Here is a 7,409-nt window from a genome sequence, read left to right on the forward strand (position 1 = left end):
CATCATCTTTTAGGATTTGAAGTAGCTCAGCTGAATTTCCATCACCTCCACTACCTTTGTTTGTAGTGATGCTTCCTAAGGCCCACTTGACTTCTTGTTCCAGGATGTCTGGCTCTAATAACTACTCTACTACTCTGCTTTTTTCATATGGCTGCAAGGACTCAGTGAGATTCACTAAAGACGTATTTACTGTGTGCCAAGTACCATCACAGGAGTTAGAGTTAAGGACAACACCCCCCACCCCCACCATCTTATAGATATCAAATCCAAGAAGAGAAGATTATCCACTTAAAGCTTTCAGTGCAACACTCAGGAGAAGGCCAGTGCTCAATTCCAAGTGTTAGGGTTTTAGAAGTTTCTACATAGTATTTTAGTTATTTATATACACATTTTAAAAATTATCTATTTATTTGGCCAGGATGGGCTTTAGTTGTGGCATGCAGGATCTTTAGTTGCAGCATGCAAACTCTTAGTTGCAGCATGTGGGATCTAGTTCCCTGCCAGGGATTGAACCTGGGCCCCCTGCATTAGGAGTGCAAAATCTTAGCCACTGGACCATCAGGGACGTCCCTATATACACGTTATAGTGCTCCCACTAGATTAAAATTCCTTGATGGCAAGAATAATTTCTGATTCCTTTCTATATGTTTTCTAACTCCTTATACATAGTAGGAAGTCAATAAATATTTATTCAGTAAACAAACCCTATTGATCCTGAATGTATGTGAAAGAATTGCAAAAACTGCTTTATCCATGTATTAATGCAAATGTTTTCAATGTAAAGTTAATCTATTGGGATTGCATGCTCAGTTGCTCAGTCATGTCGACTTTTTGCGACCTTATGGACTGTAGCCCACCAGGGATTTTACAGGCAAGAACACTGGAGTGGGGTGCTATTCCCTTCTCCAGGGGAACTTCCCAGCCCCATGATCAAACCTGGGTCTCTGGCATTGTAGGCAGATTCTTTACCATCAGAGCCACCAGGAAGCCCTATGGTTCTAATGAAGCAATTGCTAATCCCAGGGCATAGACTGACCCTAGAATGTGGATGAGAATCTACCAACTACACAAGGTAGCAGTGAGTAAATAGTGAGTATTTACACACAAGCCAATACAGGGAATTTTTACTCTAAAGAATTTTTTATTGTAGATCAACAAAAAGCTGTATTAGTTAGCCATATTGCTGTATACCACATTACTCTCAAATTTTGTGGCTTAAAACAACAGGAACCATATCTCACATAATGCCTGTGGGTCAGGAGTTTGGGAGCAGCTTGGCTGGAGGTTTGGGCTCATGCAGTCAAGATGTTAGCCAGGGGAGGTTCAAGAGGTAGGAAACGTATATATATGCCTATGGCTGATTCATGTTGATGTATGACAGAAACCAACACAATATTGTAAAGCAATTATCCTCCAATTAGAAAAAAAAGTGTCAGCCTGGATTGCAGTCACCTGCAGGTTTGACTGGGGCAGGAGGATCCACTTCCCTGGCGACTCACGCACAAGTTGGTGCTGGTCAGCTCCTCTCCATACGGGCCTCTCTACATGGAAGCTTGAGTGTATTCACGGTGTGGTGACTGGCTTCTGCCAAAGGGACTGATTTGAGAGACCAAGGAAGAATCTGCAACGTCTTTTATGTTCTATGTTGGAAGTTACACAGCCTGTCTTTTGCGATATCTTATTGGCCCCACGAGTCAGCTTTATTCAAAGTAAGAAGGGATTATACAGAGGCGAGTACCAGAAGGGAATGAGTGGTCATGGGGCCATCCTGGAGGCTGGCTACCACGATGGGAAACTGGAGCTCAGAAATCAGACAAGAGCTGGAGGGTAGCCTGGAGCCAAGGCAGCTCCGGACACTTAGATAGCCAGTGTCCCTAAGTCTTCACTCCTGTTCTCTCCCCTGTCTTCTGCCAATGCTGTTTCTTACTTCACATTCCTAAAAGCAGAGCCTGAGGGCTTGGTTCATCATTTTCCCCCAGGTCATTGCAGGTCACACGCCAGCCACTGAATTGTGTTCTGGGGATCTACTCCTAGCTCAGACATGTAGGGAAGTCAAGTTTCACATGGGTCCGAAACATAGACACTTCAGCTTAGACATTAGTCTGTGGTCCGGACAGTCTTGCTAAAATGAAGCTGGAGGGAGATGGAGTCAGAGCTCGGGAAGGGTAATCTGCCCAGTATCGCTCAACGGGCGCTGTGCTGGACAGAAGGGCCACAGATGAGGAGAAGGAAGAAAAATGAAGACAAGTTGATCCCTGGCCTCTCTGTTTAAAGAGAAAGACACTCATAACCAAATAATTATAATTTGTGTATAATAAAACTCCAGGAGATGGTGAAGGACAGGGAAGCCGGGCGTGCCGCCGTCCATGGGGTGGAAGAGTTCAACATGATTGAGTGACCAAACAACAACAAATAATGTTAGTAGTTACAGTAGCTATGTTAGTAATACCTGGGTCAAGTGGGGAAAGTTTCCTGAGACCCATCTGCCAGGATCTTGAAGGATGAGATGGAAAGGATCCAGATGAAGAGAAGGGAAAAGGGCATTTCTGGCAAGAAGGGACCCATATAAGATATTTGAAGGGGGTGGACGTGAGACTCTGTAGGAGGACTGGAAGGTGGAGAGAAGCTGGCAAGTTCTGCTTTGCTGACACTGCAACAGGTTTGGGGCCTCAGTGAAGTGTTTGGGTTCTTTCCTGAGAGTGGTGGGAAGTTCTGGAAGTTTCTGAAATAGGAATGACTCCTGTGGGTGGCTCCAGGGGCTGACGCTTCCTTCAAAGGATTGTTTAAACACATGACCTTTCCTGGTGGCTCAGATGGTAAAGAATCTGCTTGCCAACACAGGAGACCCAGGTTCTATCCCTGGGTTGGGAAAGATCCCCTGGAGGAGGGCACGGCAACCCACTCCAGGTATTCTTGCCTGGGAGAATTCCATGGACAGAGGAGGCTGGCGGGCTATAGTCCGTGGGTTTGCAAAGAGTTGGCCATGACTGAGGGACTAACACTTAAACATAGGAGTATCCACCTCCTTCAGGTTCTAAATCACAAGGGGTTGTGTATGCTTTGAGGAAAGTTGTGGTCTCCGTTATACAGAGATAGCCATGCTTACGAGGAACTGCCCTTCCGCTGGTTTCCTTTGATAGCAATCGCTCCAAATATGATTCCACAGGCATCCAAATTAAGCAAAGCTTTTTTTCAACACCAAGAAGGCCACTTCTACATAATGAAATTATGTCATCAGAAGTCTCAGAAAAGTCTCCCTGTGGACTCCTCATCAGATAACTTGTCCTCCTCCTACAAAAAGCCTCCCAACCAATTCAGAAAATAATGTCTGGAAAGTAACGCTTTCAGAAGCTCAGGCCATGCTAATAAACAGCTTATAGCAGATTCACGATTCCTACATAAGTGAACTTAGGTCCAAAGATGCCAGTCACAAGTTTTATACTTTAAATGTCTGAGGGCCAATTTTGTTTTTGGGCTTTCACTTGGAGTTAGCATTGCTTTGTTGAAGCCTGGCCCTGGGTAGGAGGACCAATATGTTGTAGAAGCTCCTGGAAGCTGCACGGTCCACGGTTAAGAGCCTGCCCTCTGCTAACATAGTTAACAGCCAGCTTGTTTTTGTTGCTCAGTCACCGAGTGGTGTCTGACTCTTTGCAACCCCATGGACTGCAGCACACCAGGCTCCCCTGTCCTTCATTATCTCTTGGAGTTTGTTCAAATTTGTGTCCACTGAGTCAGTGACGCTACCTGGCCATCTCATTCTCTGCTCCTCCCTTCTCCTGTTGCCTTCAATCTTTCCCAGCATCAGCATCTTTTCCAATGAGTTAGCTCTTCGCATCAGGTGGTCAAAGTATTGGAGCTTCAATGTTAGCATCAGTCCTTCCAACGAATATTCAAGACTGATTTCCTTTAGAACTGACTGGCTTGATCTCCTTGCAGTCCAAAGGACTCTCAAGAGTCTTCTCTAGTACCACAATTCAAAAGCATCAGTTCTCTGGTGCTCAGCCTTCTTTACGGTCCAACTCTCACATCTGTACATGACCACTGGAAAAACCATAGCTTTGACGAGATGGACCTGCCGGGGCTTATATCCTGAATCTGACACTTTCTGCTCGGTGACCTTGGGTAAGGTTCAAATGTTGACTCAAAGTGCCCAGGTTCAAATCTTGACTCTCCATTCACTGACTGTGTGACCTTGGGCGACTTTCTTAACCTCTCTGAGCCTTGGTGTTCTCTACAAAACAACAATAATAATGACTTTCCTGGCAGTCCAGTGGTTAAGACTTCACCTTCCAATGCAGGGAGTGCAAGTTTGATCCCTGGTTGGGGAGCTAAGACACCACATGCCTTGGGGCCAAAAACCAAAACATAAAAAAGAAGCAATTTTGTAACAAATTCAAGACTTTTAAAATGGTCCATATTAAAAAAAAAAAAGTCTTAAAAAAATGCAACAGCAATAATAATGACACCTAACTTCACAGGCATTTGTGAGGCTTGAATGAAAACACACAGGTGCCTGGTACTTAGTTATACATTCAATCAAACTTAATTTTCATTACTATTATCCCTCTTCTAGGGCAACACGATCTCTCACTTAAATGCTCATGTTGGCCTCCTAACTAGTCCCCTGACCTCCAACCTTGCTTTCCTACAAGATATTCTCCATTTGGCAGCCGAAAGATTTCTTAAAAACACAAATCTGGGACTTCCCTGGTGGTCCAGTGGTTAAGAATCCGCTGCCAAAGCATGGGACTCGGGCTCGATCCCTGGTCTGGGAAGATTCTACATGCCTCAGAAAAACTAAGCCCAGGTGTCACAGCTACTGAGCCTGTGCTCTAGAGTCCACAGGCTGCAACTACGGAGCCTGTGTGCTGACAGCCGGTGCCCCACCAGAGAAACCACCGCAAGGAGAAGCCGTGCACTGCAGGGAAGAGGTGCAACTAGAGCAACTAGTCGCAACTAGAGAAAGTCACAACTCACTGCAACTGGAGAAAGTCCCTGCACAGCAATGAAGACCCAGCACAACCAAAACTAAATAAAGAGATAAACACAAGTCTGATCGCATTACTCCTCACTTAAAATTCTGCAAATGGCTCCCACTGCCCTTACCATAAGGTCCCACAACCAAAACTAAATAAATAAATAAACACAAGTCTGATCATGCTACTCCTCACTTAAAATTCTGCAAATGGCTCCCAATGCCCTTACTATAAGATCCCACACCCTGGAGAGTCATCGATGGCCCTGCAAGATCGAGCCCAGCTCACTTCACACCAGAGCCCCGTGCCATCATGTGCCCACCACACTGGCCTTGTTTCCTTTCCTGAAGGTTCCTTAACACAGACCTTCACACATACTATAGACTGGTTCCTCCACAGTTCTCCGCCCCGCCAACTCCTACTAACCCAGCAAGGGCCAGCTGATGTGTGACTTCCTCAAAGATGCCTTCCTAACTTCTGGGCTAGGAAGGCTGTTCCTTCTTGGTGTTAACAACTGTGACTTAATTCTTCTCTGTACAACCTTCCTGCCCATGTGGGAACTTGGTCTAGAGTTTGTACTGTTCATGGAACATCCCCAGAGCGTGGCGTGGTACACGGTCCATAATGACTATTCAATACATGTTTCAAGAATTGTGAATGAATGAACAGATGTGGCACTTCCTGGGAACTAACCCTCTTCTGCCTGTGCCGTTCTTAGAGCCTTGATTCACTTTGGCCTCTCTTGCTCTGTGTGGGTAGTGGTGAGGAAGAGGAGACACATTGTTTAGAACCCAGCAGGCTGAGGACAGGCTGCCCCATCACAAAATCAGAGCAGGCAAGCCATTTAGAGTCTGGTCATTCAGTCCTCTTCCTCGTTCACACTGTCAGTGAACCAGGAGCTCACGCCTAACTGTGAGCAAATTCTTCCCCATCTCAAACTTAATCCTGCCTCCTTAAAAGTTCCCACCCATGCCTGAGATGTTCATTTTCTTCTGAGACTTCTGTATTTCCCAGCTTTTACAGAGTTCTATAAATTGCTTGGGTAATAACAGAGAAAACAATACAAATTTTAAAATTCTAATCACAAAACCTAGTTCTGCTTTTTTTTTTTCCTTCTGCGTTTTATATGGACAAGAAAGAAAGAGAGAAAGAAACCTAACTGCTGGCCTCCTCTCCCACATGAGGTTGGGGATGGAGTCCAGCTTGAGCATAGCTTGGCCTCCCTTGTCTCTGGGACCTGCCTGCTGTTGGCAGGGACCATGAGCTGCTAATAACTAGCAAATGCTTTCCCCAACTTTCTTTTTTTTAATATGTGTTCTATTTTTTTATTTTACAATTTGTTATTTTTTTAAATTATAAAGTGGTTTGGGTTTTTGTTTTGTTTTAAAGGGATATTTTTTTGGCCACGCCACATGGCATGAGGGGTCCTAGTTCCCTGACCAGGGATGGAACTTGTGCCCCCTGCACTGGAAGCTCAGAGTCTTAACCACTGGACTGCCAAGGAAATCCTTTCCCAGCTTTCAAACGCACCTTTACCAGCCTACCGCTGTGGGTAAGGAACACAGTATGGACTCCTAGGGGCCCACCAGGCCTATTCCAAAGAGTGCAGGTTGTAGATACTGTGAAGGTAAAAACTGCCTGCTCCAGTTCCCAAGTAGGTCTTGGTGTCTTATGGCCAACAAACTGGATGGGATAGCTTGATGGGTAAAATGAATAAAATTAATCTGGGAAACAAAAAAAATTTGGAAAACTAAAACAGACTTTTCCTAGGTGAAAGTGAAAGTCACTCAGTTGTGTCCAACTTTTTGTGACCCCATGGGCTGTATAGACTGGAATTCTCCAGGCCAGAATATTGGAGTGGGTAGCCTTTCCCTTCTCCAGGGGATCTTCCCACCCCAGGGATTGAACCCAGGTCTCCCGCATTGTGGGCAGATTCTTTACCAGCTAAGCCACAAGCGAAGCCCTTTCCTAGGTACAGGTGGGCCAAGCTCTAGCCTACACCTAAAGAACAACCCTAAAGTATGCCAGAAATAACAGATTAAGACATTGGATGAAATGCTCCATTTATACGTGAGCTTAAAATTTAAAGCACATTTTCAAACAATGGTGCATCTTATTTATTATTTATGTACCCAAAATGAACACCACTAAAATAAATCCAAACAAAAACAAAGGAAATGCTGCTAATTATTCCTCTCTACTTACTACGGATAATGCACCTTTTGGTGAGTGAAGAGTGATAAAAAAGCTAAGCCAGTTTGGCCCGTCAGGGTGAATAGTTGCTGCCCAGTAGAAGAATTCGACCTTTAAATACAAAAACAATACCCCCCCCCAAAAAAAACATTAAACTAAAAAGGCTGAGTTTCCAGGGAGATCTAAGGACAGAAATGAAAAGGGTCCTTCGAATTGAACACCCCATCTTGTATAAAATGG

The 7,409-nt window shown here is 44.8% G+C and overlaps 1 non-coding gene across 1 annotated transcript; it reads right to left on the reverse strand.

Moving 5' to 3' along the window:
* Nucleotides 1-493: 493 nt before the first annotated feature.
* Nucleotides 494-565, reverse strand: TRNAR-CCU (transfer RNA arginine (anticodon CCU)). The gene has a single exon. It is a non-coding gene; the product is annotated as a tRNA-Arg (tRNA).
* Nucleotides 566-7,409: the final 6,844 nt, after the last annotated feature.

The sequence above is a fragment of the Odocoileus virginianus genome, chromosome 7, assembly GCF_023699985.2.
Source record: "Odocoileus virginianus isolate 20LAN1187 ecotype Illinois chromosome 7, Ovbor_1.2, whole genome shotgun sequence".
NCBI lineage: Eukaryota > Metazoa > Chordata > Mammalia > Artiodactyla > Cervidae > Odocoileus > Odocoileus virginianus.